The sequence below is a fragment of the Miscanthus floridulus genome, chromosome 8 (genome assembly GCF_019320115.1).
Source record: "Miscanthus floridulus cultivar M001 chromosome 8, ASM1932011v1, whole genome shotgun sequence".
NCBI classification, from domain to species: Eukaryota; Viridiplantae; Streptophyta; class Magnoliopsida; order Poales; family Poaceae; genus Miscanthus; species Miscanthus floridulus.
In genome coordinates this window covers 86,242,214-86,255,462 of record NC_089587.1, presented here as the reverse complement: position 1 = coordinate 86,255,462, position 13,249 = coordinate 86,242,214, and the positions used below count along the sequence as shown (strand labels likewise).

The following is a 13,249-nucleotide window of genomic DNA, read 5'->3' as shown; positions in this document are numbered from 1 at the left end:
GCCCCACTTAAGATGGCCTCAAATCACACGCGCAATAATAAATTAGAGATATGCTTTGCTCCTGCCATTACCCACAAGTCAGCCTCTTCTTTGATCTTCTGGAGGAGATGCATTGGTGCGGATTCTAGCTTTGCGCTCAAAGATTCTTGCATTTCTTTCATTCCGCACCTCCCAACAAACAAGAATGATAATGGAGCGCAGTCCTCGCCTCGTCGTCGAAGGTGTTCGATCTAAGTTTTCCCACCAAATTTGTACGGAGTCTCCTAACACCCAGGCGGAAGGTCGCAGGTGTTCGTTGCCTAGCCATATTGCAATGCCCTCCCAAATACGCCTAGTTTAACGACAGTCTTGAAAGAGATGGACTCCGGATTCTTGACTGTGTCTGCAAAGAGGACGCACACCATTATTTGGCCATGCTCGCGCTGGTAGTCTATCGAAGGTCCAGATTCTGTTTTTGATGGCGAGCCACACAAAGAACTTGCATTTTGGTGGCGCCCAGACTTTCCAAATCAGTCGTTTAAAATTGGTCGTCGTTGATCCAATGAATTATGCGTGGTAGGGTAATCCTGTTGTGAATTTTCCATCCGGCATGAAATTCCAAATGATGTTATCTTTCATTTGAATGCCGTGGTACAGTAAAAACGACTGCCGCAGAAACGATCAGTTTTTTTTGGGCTGAACATCTCCGAGCGACGACCACGTGGCCGGGCCAACTATCTATGCCTGCAAGAAATTCAATGCGGCGTGGTACGTCTGGATAGGGAGGCGATTCTCTCGTACTCGTACTCGTACCCCCGGACCGGGCCGGGCCCGGGACCCCCACGTCGGCGGGCGGGGCGCCAGGGCCCACAGGGCCAGACCAACAAACTGCACGTACTTGCGGGTGCGGCCATGTTACATGTTAGGCCTGAGCTCCGTCCTCCCCACTCTGGACGGAGCAGCCCCATCCACGTCCAGTACGTCCCATGGAATGGAAGCCAACAATACATACGACATGCTGCAGAGTCCGAGAGGACGAGCAAAGCGTGGAGTATACTCGCTCCTACCAATACTATACTACTCCCTACCAAATTACGTACAGTACCCAATCAGTGGCGGCGGGCCGGCGGTGGTGTGCATATGCCACGGCCATGGCCATGGCCATGCTATGCCCACCGCGACTAATGCGCCTGGAATCTAGCCTACTAGGGCCCTGCTTACCCACGAACTTGTTTTTTCAGCTAGAACAGTATTTTTCTCTCACAACAATTCAGCCAGAACAGTATTTTTCAGTCAGTTTCAGCAAGCCGAACAGGTCCTAGCTACAATCGGCTACCTCGGCATGGTTCACTACTCGCTGCCCTGCTCGATCGTTTTGTTCGGTGCCTTGTGACGGAGAAAACAACACCACCACTATCTTGAACTTTTGCCTGCCACCGCACAAAATGGAGCACTGGGCGTGTTTACCTCACGTGCCTATCGCGGTCTCAGCGATCACTGCACATTACGTATCTCTCTGTGTGTCTCTGATGAGCTGACTGATTAAAAAGCGCACGCCGTTGATCGAGCATTCGAGCTAGCCACTTATCGATGCACATGCATGGACAATGTCCTAATTTTGGGGAGGGGAGGGTACACATGATCGCTTTGGAAACGTGAGTGAGTGCTCCAGCTGAAAACGATACCCAACAAAGCACTATTGTTTCTGCAACTGGTTGGTTTATCGTTTCTCTGAGTTGCTCCGCAGTCGTCAGTCACCCACCACTGCCGTTGAGGATTCGCACAATTCAGGGTCATTGCCACAAACAGAAATGCTCCTCACATTCTGACAGGCTTGGTTTCAGAGTAAAGGGCAGATGAAATGCCATGGACTCATGGATTCGTCAAAAGTTGCAATGTAAACACACAATACCAAATTTTGATGTCATTCACGATCACAAGAGATGGTTTTCATTGGAACCTTGCCCAATGTGTTTCAACAAGGAGATGTTGCAAGTCTAATATTCTGAGGCTGCTTTACATCATGCTCATCTCATGTAGAGGTGCAAAGAGTTGCAGAAATAACTTTTGGACGCCCGATGGTTTACCAAAGGATATAAGGTACACCTTTGATAGAAAGTCCCTAACAAATTTTAGGCAGGGTATGTACCGTATCGTCGTATCTTCTTTCCCATAGCAAAATCCAGTGCAATTGAGAAGCACACCGAGACATTCCAGCTTGGGTAATATGCACTTCTTGCTGGTACCCCATGCATTTTTACTGAACAAAACCGATATGTGGCAGGCATCAGCTTCAAGCATTTCTTTGTTTCAGGTTGACGCGCATTACAACAGTGCTTCGAGGTCCATCTCAGCGAAAGTGCAGGGATCCGGAATGCCAAATTTCCTTAGCACCTGCAAGCACTAGCAGAACTCAAGGAATAGTGCTATAAATTTGGCAAAACAAATCACGTGTATCCATGTTATGATTTTCTTGTTCTCGGATAATATCATTTGTGTTCCTAAGTTCTTATTTCTGCCAGTACATCTCTTACTCTTAGTATAGATCACCTATGGAATTGGAGTAGCTCATAATTCAAGCGTATAAGATTGTGCTACCTAATATGGTGCTAACTTTATTCATTTTATCCTCAGAAATCTTCATTCCTATGGCAGCTAAACTACTGGTACTTAAGCAGCACACAGGTTATAACAGCATTCAAAAGCGAGGCAGAGTAAGTACCTCAGCATGGACAATTCCTAAGTAGCCAACTTGCTTGCCATCACTTGTAACAATTTTACATTGTCTTTTCGGGAAGAACTCAGGTTCCTAAAGAAATGAAATCAGTATATAAATGTTGACAACAGCAAAAGACAAGACAATTTATGAAGTTACTCTTACATCTGTAGGTACATAGTAATTCTCGCCAAAGTTGACATGCGGAGCTCTGACAACTTTTACAATACTATCCACCAATCCCATAATTTCCTGGACAATTTAATCAAGTTAGCATAGGCCTACATAGAAGCTGTGTAAATACATGCCTATACAGATGTTTTTTTTTCCTTAAGCTTATACCTCAAATCCAGAAACCCTATTGCAGTACAAAGCTGCAAGCCTGCGATTATTAGAGGCACCAACATCACGTGACGAGTCCAGTATCACAACATCACCAACTTCAAAAATCTACAATGGTAAATATCTGAACGATCAAAATCATGGGAACATTTCCATCTAGAAGATCATAACCATGGCAACAGTAAGCTGTATTAAAGCTCTTCCATTTAAAATTGACTATGTATTGATAAATTAAAGTTGACATGGGTAAAAATGAAGAACTAGATAGTTACTTTCTCTAATCCCAAAATCCATTAGAACATTGACACATGGTCTCCAATGACACTTTGACTCTCCAAGGACGCTTTGACAGGTAATATTCTAAATAACATGTTGTTCCAAATAGAAAGAGCTATATATATTATAAAAGTATTTTTTAACTAATCTAGCAACATAAAACTTATGTTACCCAATCTACTTGATTTCTTAGATATTCATTGTCTATGTTTAAAAGGTTTGATCAAGAAATCCTAAATGGGCTTATACTATGGTTGAAATGTAGAATTTGAAGGAGAGTATTATCATGCAATCACAATTAAGTTGGAAGGGAAAGGAAAACAATAGGCAAAATGACACTGCTGACAGCAAGAGAAATTTGAAGTTTTTTTTTCCTGGTTTCTTCTTTATTTGGTTGGCGTTTTATGTGTGACACAACATTCCATAGACAATATCCTTATCACTTATATAACAACAACAACAACAACAACAACAACAACAACAACAAAGCCTTTAAGTTCCCAAACAAGTTGGGGTAGGCCTAGAGTTGAAACCCAGCAGAAGCAATCAAGGTTCAGGCACGTGAATAGCTGTCTTCCAAGCACTCCTATCTAAGGTTAAGTCTTTGGATATATTCCATCCTTTCAAGTCTCCTTTTATTGCCTCTACCCAAGTCAACTTCGGTCTTCCTCTGCCTCTCTTTACGTTACTATCCTGGCTTAGGATTCCACTACGCACCGGTGCCTCTGAAGGTCTCCGTTGGATATGTCCAAACCATCTCAACCGGTGTTAGACAAGCTTTTCTTCAATTGGTGCTACCCCTAATCTATCACGTATATCATCGTTCTGAACTCGATCCCTTCTTGTATGACCGCAAATCCAACGCAACATATGCATTTACGCGACACTTATCTGTTGAATATGTCGTCTTTTCATAGGCCAACATTCTGCACCATACAACATAACAGGTCTAATCGTCGTCCTATAAAACTTGCCTTTTAGCTTTTGTGGTACCCTTTTGTCACATAGGACACCAGATGCTTGTCGCCACTTCATCCACCCTGCTTTAATTCTATGGCTAACATCTTCATCAATATCCCCGTCTCTCTGTAGCATTGATCCTAAATATCGAAAGGTATCCTTCCTAGGTACTACTTGACCTTCCAAACTAATATCTTCCTCCTCCCGAGTAGTAGTGCCGAAGTCACATCTCATATGCTCAGTTTTAGTTCTACTGAGTCTAAAACCTTTGGACTCCAAAGTCTCCCGTCATAACTCCAGTTTCTGATTCACTCCTGTCCGGCTTTCATCAACTAGCACTACATCGTACGCGAAAAGCATACACCAAGGGATGTCCCCTTATATGTCCCTTGTGACCTCATCCATCACTAAGGCAAACAAATAAGGCTCAAAGCTGACCCTTGATGTAGTCCTATCCTAATTCGAGAAGTCATCCGTGTCTCCATTACTTGTTCGAACTCTAGTCACAACATTGTTGTATATGTCCTTAATGAGCCCGACATACTTCGTTGGGACTTTATGTTTGTCCAAAGCCCACCACATAACATCCCTTGGTATTTTATCATAAGCCTTCTCCAAGTCAATAAAAACCATGTGTAGGTCCTTCTTCTCCCTATACCGCTCCATAACTTGCTCTTATTAAGAAAATGGCTTCCATGGTTGACCTTCCGGGCATAAACCAAATTGGTTTATAGAGACCCACGTTATTGCTCTCAAGTGATGCTCGATAACTCTCTCCCATAGCTTATAGTATGGCTAGTCAACTTAATTCCCTGGTAATTAGTACAACTTTGAATATCCCCTTTATTCTTGTAGATCGGTACCAATATACTTCTCCTCCACTCATCAGGTATCTTGTTCGATCGAAAAATATGGTTAAACAACTTGGCTAGCCATACTATAGCTATGTCCCCGAGGTATCTCCACACCTCGATTGGGATATCATCCGGTCCCATCGTCTTACCTCCTTTCATCCTTTTCAACGTCTTTGACCTCAGATTCTTGAATTCTCCGCACAAAGCGTCTATTGGTGTCATCAAAAGAGTCATCCAACTGAAAGGTTGTGTCCGTATTCTCACCATTGAACAATTTGTCAAAATACTCTTGCCATCGATGTCGGATCTCATCCTCCTTCACCAAGAGATGCTCCCTTTCATCCTTAATGCACTTAACTTGGTTGAAGTCCCTTGTCTTTGTCTCACGAACCCTAGCCATCCTATAAATGTCCTTCTCTCCTTCCTTCGTACTCAAACGTTGGTAAAGATCCTCGTACGCTCTACCCTTTGCCATACTTACAGCTCGCTTTGCAGTCTTCTTTGCACCCTTGTACTTCTCTATGTTGTCCACACTCCTGTCATGATACAAGCGTCTATAGCACCCTTTCTTCTCCTTAATAGCCCTTTGGACTTATATAGCAAATATAAATATCGCTTCTTTTCAAAAAGTACCTTTATAGGTCTTGGATGGTCTATATTATGTTTCAGTGTTTTCAATAAACACGACATCAGACTAGTTCTAACAACCTGCAAGGTAACAAGGAAAAAATGATTATAACAAACCAACAAGATAACAAGTAAAAGAATGATTATAGCAAATGAATGACATTGTAGAACAATGTTTATTTCCTTGGCAATCAAATATGGAGAGAAAATGAGTTGTCAGTAGGTGGGCATTCAGGTCAGACCAAATCAATGGGTTCGGTTCATCGGTTTTCCTCAAATTTCAGGTATAAAAAACTGGGTACTGATTGGTTCCTAAAAATTATCAAGATGTAGCAAATTTGGTCTCGGTTAGTTCGGTTTGGTCTCGGCCATGACTGAACTAACCAAGCTAGCAATACACATCGAAAAATAAATCACAAAATCACTTATGTAATACAATGGTAGATTTTGTAAGTGAACACAAATGAGCATGATGAAACACAGATCAACAAAGGATGAAGCATAAATCATCTGCCTTCAGCAGGGAGGAACCGTTGCCGTCAGCTAGGTTTGACATCGGGTGGCTGCCTCAGCCAGCGGCAGCTAGACGTGATCACTGGCTTGGTCCTCGGGGACTGGGGAGGAGGTCGCCAACCGTCGCTGCAGCTCGGAGGGCAACCTCATCTCCCTGGTCAGCCGCCTATCAACAGCTCTACATATGTGAGAGAAGGCGCGGGCCACAGGCAGAGAAGGCAGACCACACCCGCTGAGGCACTACCGAGTGGTCGAGTCAGGAGGAGGAGGGGGGCGTAGCCATGCAGGCGCCTCTGACTCATCGCTATGTGCCACGATGCTAGAGAGGACAGGTGGGGTGTTGTGGGTGACCAGGAGGAAGTGGACGGATTGGGGGCAGGTGGTGAGGAATCAGAGTGAGATATCTCTTATATAGAGAGGGTTGGGAAGGGTTATTGGGCTAGGACAAATGTATTACTCAGCTTCTATGTGCAGTGCTGTTTTTTTTTCAGGTTCTTCAGTTACCGGGTTAAGACCGAATAAACCGGGACTTAATTCAGTTAGTTAGTTCTTGAGGCCGAATTAGAGACAAAAAAAGAAAATCAGTTCCTGTCATTTCGGATTTGGTCTGGGTTAGTTCGGTTCTGTTTCTCAGGTTTGGTCAATTATGCTTGTCCCTAGTTGCCTGTGTAGAACATGCAGAACTAAAATGAAAGATAAGGCTGAGAAGTCAGATGAGGAACAATCAAAAGTTAAATAATAGGATTACAAGAATGTACGGCTAATTGCACCTAGAAGTCATAGAATAACAGAAAACGCAGAATCATGATACACCAGCAAGATGCATCAGTAAATAAACGCAGCAAAGATGATTATCCTGCAATTAGTTTATGAATTAACTTTTTTTGGTTTTGCAAGAAAGGCATCAATCAACCAAAAATTTACACTATTCTTCGCACTATAGTTAATTGAGAGCACATAGGAGAGCTGACTGATGGCTGCACCAAGTACTGGGGTGGTTGACGATAAAATCGGGGAAAATTTACCTCAAATTCAGAAGTGCGAGGGTTTGCGATAATGACTGCTTTACTTTTGTCATCTGCTCTGTTTAACATGTCAAAGTTTTCTTCGTGTGAAAACAAGATAAATGTGAGCACCTCCATATAACCAGCTCTTGCAACCTGGCCACAAAAGATTTTTCAGTAAAGATCAACTGATTAACAGATAAAAAGTTAAAAACACAAGAAAAAGAAACACAAAGACATCAAATATCAGCAAGATGCCACAAAGACATATCGAATACCTAAAGTACCTCAGCACGAATTTTATCTGAGAACCTGTTTAATGGTTGCCTTCCTCCTATTGTCATACACTTGGGCTTTGATTTTGGCACATTGTTGAATCCATAAGCTATAGCAACGTCCTTTGTAGAAGCCAAACACAAATTAAACCAGTTAACAATGACAGCAAACAAATACCTACAAAAACAGTTGAAACAGCTAGATAATAGCAAATATACCTCCAACAAATCACGGGCATGCAGAATATCACTTCTTGTTGGAGGAACAGACACTGAAATGCGAGGCTCCCCCTTCAATGAGTGACTTTCAGCTTGCAGTTGCATTTTATTCAAAAGACAGACAACCTACAGTTTCAGATGCACAGTTGTTAATTCAGATTGAAAACATCCTTGCTAAAACTTTCAGGAACTTGCAGGTACCTGTTTCTCGTCCTGGGAGATGCCAAAGGCCCAAGAATGTCATATAATGAAACATCCATTTTGTAACATGAAAGATCAGGGTAAACTGTTTTCCTGCCATCATAATGTACCACTTCAACAGGTTCCACTTCAAATTTAGTCTCACAATACTCAGAGAACATGGTAACCTAGAAATATAAGTAACAAGCGCATCAATAAAATAAGTTTCAACTTCTTAAACTAGAGGACATGTTCCCATCTAAAATACAGCATAAAATCACCCACCATTGTATTCAGCACTATATTTGCTTTGGTAAGGTCAGTAGCTGTACATTCAATAAAGATATTCCTTGTTGCAAGGGTGATAGCTGAGTGTGCACCATTGATGATAGGAGGTAATGATAATACAGTCCTGCAAAGTATTGCAATGTCAGCTGTGCAGCGACACCAGTATTAACAGTTTCTATATCATAAACGTTAAAGAAAGGATGGCACTCATGACGAAACATGGGCCACTTTATCAGTAAAATGAATATATTTAAGAGAACAGCTTTTCCTTGAAAAATGAACAATGTTTTTTGAAGTTTAACTAGATAGACAAATTTCTAGAGAGCTGTGCCAACAGAAATCTTTCGATTTAATTATTGTTGTCCTCTCTAGTAATTATTAGTCTTTTTCGAAAAGATCATAGGCCTTGAAAGAAAGAGGTCAACAAATGAAATGATAAGAGCGTGTCATTATTTTACCTGTTGCTATCATAGATGTCATGTACGGGCGCACCTATAGGCGCCGTCGTGACATCAGGAGGGCCGCGGAGCGCGCGGCCAAGGCTGGTGCCACCGTCAGTGGCTAAGTTTAGAAAGATAGGATTTAGTTTCCTTTTGCATGCCTTAATTATAGGACAGTTGGTTGGGCCATTGGCCATATATGCTGTGTAACAAACTTGGAGAGAATTAAGCAAGATCATTTACCCTAAAGTTGCTCCTCTCTCCCAAACCCTCTCTCAAGCCGCCGGTGAGATCTTCTCACGGTGAAGGCCTGGAGCGCGACTACGAGTTACGTAGCCGCGGTCCGGCGACGTTGGGCGTTGAGGCGCTTGACAATAGATAACAGGGTACACTGGAGAATTCTCAATTATATGCAAGAACTTCTTCAGTTTCATGTCTGACTGCCACAAAGCAAGAGATGTCAGTAATAAAAATATACAAGGAACATAGCACCTAAAAGAATATATTAAGATCTAGAACCTATGATATTAAGCGTCAAGCTTGAAAAATTAACAGTTTCCATCCTGATACATGGCCCAATTTAGTGCACAATGACACAACAAACACTCTGATGTAGCTACTTACTTTATAGAATTCCATCAGTTTAACAAAAGTTAGAACAGTGAGTCCAAAAATGTTGCCTTCTCAGCAACCTACTAAAAATTGTAATGATGATCAGAAAACAACAAGTAATATAACATAAAAATCATCTGATTGAACTAAATAAATTACTTTTACCTGCTTTAATGGGACAAAGTTGATTTCATGTGGTGGTAGAGCCTAGGGAGAGAAAAAAAAAATCAAATGTCAGATATAAAGGATGATACAAAGTTCATTTATATAGCCACATGTCAGCAATGGTTATATCTTTGGTTAACAACAAAAAATGTTATATTTAAGAGGCTTGTTCATATATGCATGGTACAAAATATAACATAGTCAACCAATTCCGAAGAAATCTATCTTCTCACCAAAAATATTGACCAACGTAAATAAATTATTCAGCTGTAAGTTAGTTATAATGCCACAAATCTTAAGTTAAAACTGTTTAAGGTTCCTCCATGCTAGAAGCTAAATAATAGTTTCTTTATAACAGTTGGTTTGGATATTCAGACTGCAGTATACACCAATGGTTATTACTTTTCCGAGTCAAAAGGTTATTAAAATAACAATTTCTTATCCCTTTTATGAGAAAAAACTAGTTAATACTTTCATGTATACATGCTGTCATGCATTCTGAACAAATATAAACTCGAAAGCATAGGGAGTAGCAGTTGTTTACAAGTCATCCGACTAATCACGATTAGTCGCGATTAATCGGCCTAGTCGGCCTCTGGAGGTCAATCAGGGTTACCGAGGCGACTAGCTCGACTAGAAACCTAGTCGTCCGAGCTGGATCCTGCGGCTGGCTGTCCTATTCACGGGCCTGCTCAACTGGGCTTAGAGGTGTGCTATTGGGCTGCCCATTTGGCCCGTTAGGTTAGCATAAGTGTGTCTGGACGTCTCCAAAAACACAGAGAACGGAGTCAGCACTGATTTCCTTCTCCCACGATGCCGCAATTCCTCGCCCACACACCATTCTTCGTCTCCTGCGTGCTATTCTTTGTCCAACACCGTTCCTGTGGTGAAGCCACCACCCTTCTACGTGATGACTACGCTGATTGTGAGTGTGCCCTTTCCCTCCTCCCCTATCTCTCAATCTGCAGTGCTAATGCCGTCTCCTAGCTTGCTGTGCTGCTGCCCCTCTGCTAGTCTGATTGCTTGCTGTGCTGCGCCTCTGCTACTCTGCCTGCTTGCTGGTACTCCATCCTAAGGTGCTGTGCTGCTAATCTGCTATTTTGTGTATATGTGTAGATGTGGAACATTGCAGAAATGAACTAGCCAATAATGTAGTCATGATGCTTGCTTTATTGTGTATACTATATAGTATATATATAGCCAATAAACATAGGAACAGTGTGCAAGTCTATGACAGAGATTGCCATGAACGCAGGGTGAATAAGATAATACCCAAGATTGAGTTACAAAATTAGCTTATTGCAGCACTGTGATAATTTTACCTCATATGAGAAGGGTCCTTGCAGAGTGTCCAGATCATGGGTGCCAATAGCAACAAGAGTTCTCTTCCTGTTATCCATCATGGAGTCGTCTGAGTTAATTAATCATTGTATTGAGTACGATCCTGATATCAATACAATGAAAAGCAAAAAGCAATAAGATAAACTATACCGGCAGATATTTTGGTGGAGTTTGTCTTGAAGATCAATGAAGCTGTTGTATCTTGCTTCATCAAAAGTTACCCCCCTTAGGACAGCACAAACTACGTATGGTCTAATTTTTGAAGTCTGAAAAAAAAAACAGCAAATGAAGGCTTACATTGGAAGAAAATAAGAACATAAATAATACCATTCTGGAGAATACGATCAGCATCAACATTAGCAAATACAACACTAATCCATTAATACATAGCTTTTAGAATTAGTAATAACAGGCGTACCCAGTGCAGAGAGCTCAAATATCAAAATCATGAATATGTTAATGTCTTAACATTTAGCGCCAGCTTCAAGCTATAATCGCTTTCATGACAATAATAAAACATTACAAAGAGCTTGCACCAAAAAACTATACATATTTAATGGCATGGAAAATGTCAGTAGGGTATTGCTTCTTTTTTTCCTTCAAAAACGACAGTTTCACACATCATTTCTCCATTACTCCGGAGACACAACATTCCATATCCAATGCAAAATCCCAAAAAGAATCAACTGGTTCAAGAGCATCGCCAGGTTATAACATACACCAAACAATGCTGCTGTACAATTTTCTCTACAACCTGGAGAAGGAAAACTGAAGAAATCTAGCTTTTTCTTCTACAAAATTATTTGAAATGCACTGCGAGACCAAAGAACATGAACTTACCTCTGGTTTAACATGCATCTGAAGAATTGAACCACGAGGGATGGATGAAACTTGGAATACAGGGCTTCCTTCAGTCCCCGTGAAAACACGGAGAGCTCTTGCTAATCCTTCAAGACATAGCAAATCATATCTGCATACATTGTTCCAAGTTTTCACCGGGTTTCCAAAATCCTGTATACCTACCTAGTATTGTAGTAACATCGATTCAATTGACGAAAACAAGATTTGCTGAACTGTTGGCGGCAACCTCTATCTTGTAGATGACCTCGTCATCGTCGTCCACCTCGCCGTCGTCCTCGAGGTGCTTCTCCTTCCTGATAATAGCCTTCTCCGTCGTCTGCACACGCGCCCCAAAACACTCAAAATTCAGAAAACGCCACTCTCAGCACAGAGAATGGGAGGGGATACGGCAAAGAGAGATGCTCACCACGTCGTCGAGCACTCGAGCTCGATGCCGAACTCGAAGCAGAGCGCCTTGAACTCCTCCTGTGCTGTTGCCAGGAGGATGGGTTACGAGTTGTCGCGGAAGGGAGAGCTGGGGTTTTGGGGAGGAACTGAGTAAAGGAATACAAACTTACTGTAGGTACGGCCGAGGGCAGCGAAGAGACGGTCCCGGCCGACGCTCACCGTCGGCATCGCGGCTGCGGCGGCGGAGGAGATGGTCTCGGAGGCCTTCGATGGGAACGAAATCGTCACTTCGCCCGGGGCGACGTCGGCCTGCTGCAGTCAGGGCATCCGACCGTCCGCTCCCATCCAACGGCAGCTTCTGAAACTCGGTTAGTAGGCCGCACGATAGTCAGCCCATCTAAGCCCAACGACCCATCTAAACTCAGTCGGTTTGCTCCGTTGCCTTTCTTTTAGCGGAAACCCTACTTACATGGCGTCCGCCATCCAGGTGGATCCAGCACTCGCCCACGCCACTCCCGCCCCGTGTCACCCGCTCGCTCTACTCGTGGGATGGACCCTGCCCTCGCTCGTGCCCCCGCCGCCTGCCAGTGCCGCGCACGGCGAGCCCGACGTGCTAAGCGCTCGCTAGCTCGCTCTTGGACTCACACCTCCCGTCACGGCTATGCTCCATCCGCTTGCCCCTGCCCCTGCCAAGGTCCATGCCGTCGACGAGCTCCACACCGATGACCTTCGCGCCATTACGTGGCTTCGAGCTTCGTGCCGGCGTCAAGCTCGCGTCGACGAGCCTGTATTCGTCCAAGCAGCAAGCAGATGCTATGCCGAAAGTGCATGTTACAATAGTATGTTTCAGTGTTTTGGATATTTCCGAGGTATGTTGCAAGTGTTGTATGTCGATATTGCACAAGTATATCGGGATATTGCACATGTTGTAATAGCTATACACGTATGTTTCAAGTGTATGTTCCAAATGTTTCATCTGTTTCAGACGAATATTGCAAATATTGCATATACATGCATGTTGCAAGCATATGTTTCAAGTGTTTTCAGGTGTTTTCATACGTATGTTTGCAAGTGTTTCATCTAGATGTTGCATGTGTTTGAAATGGTTTCCAAATGTTTTTCTGGAGTTTTTGAAAGTGTTTCAGACGTTTGTTTCAAGTGTTTCATCTGTCTTCTTTTGTATGTTGCATTTGAACGTTTCAAAAGTAGA

At 42.8% G+C, this 13,249-nt stretch overlaps 1 pseudogene; it reads right to left on the bottom strand.

The window, feature by feature from the left end:
* Positions 1–1,883: 1,883 nt before the first annotated feature.
* Positions 1,884–12,381, bottom strand: LOC136476884 (phenylalanine--tRNA ligase beta subunit, cytoplasmic-like; annotated as a pseudogene).
* Positions 12,382–13,249: the final 868 nt, after the last annotated feature.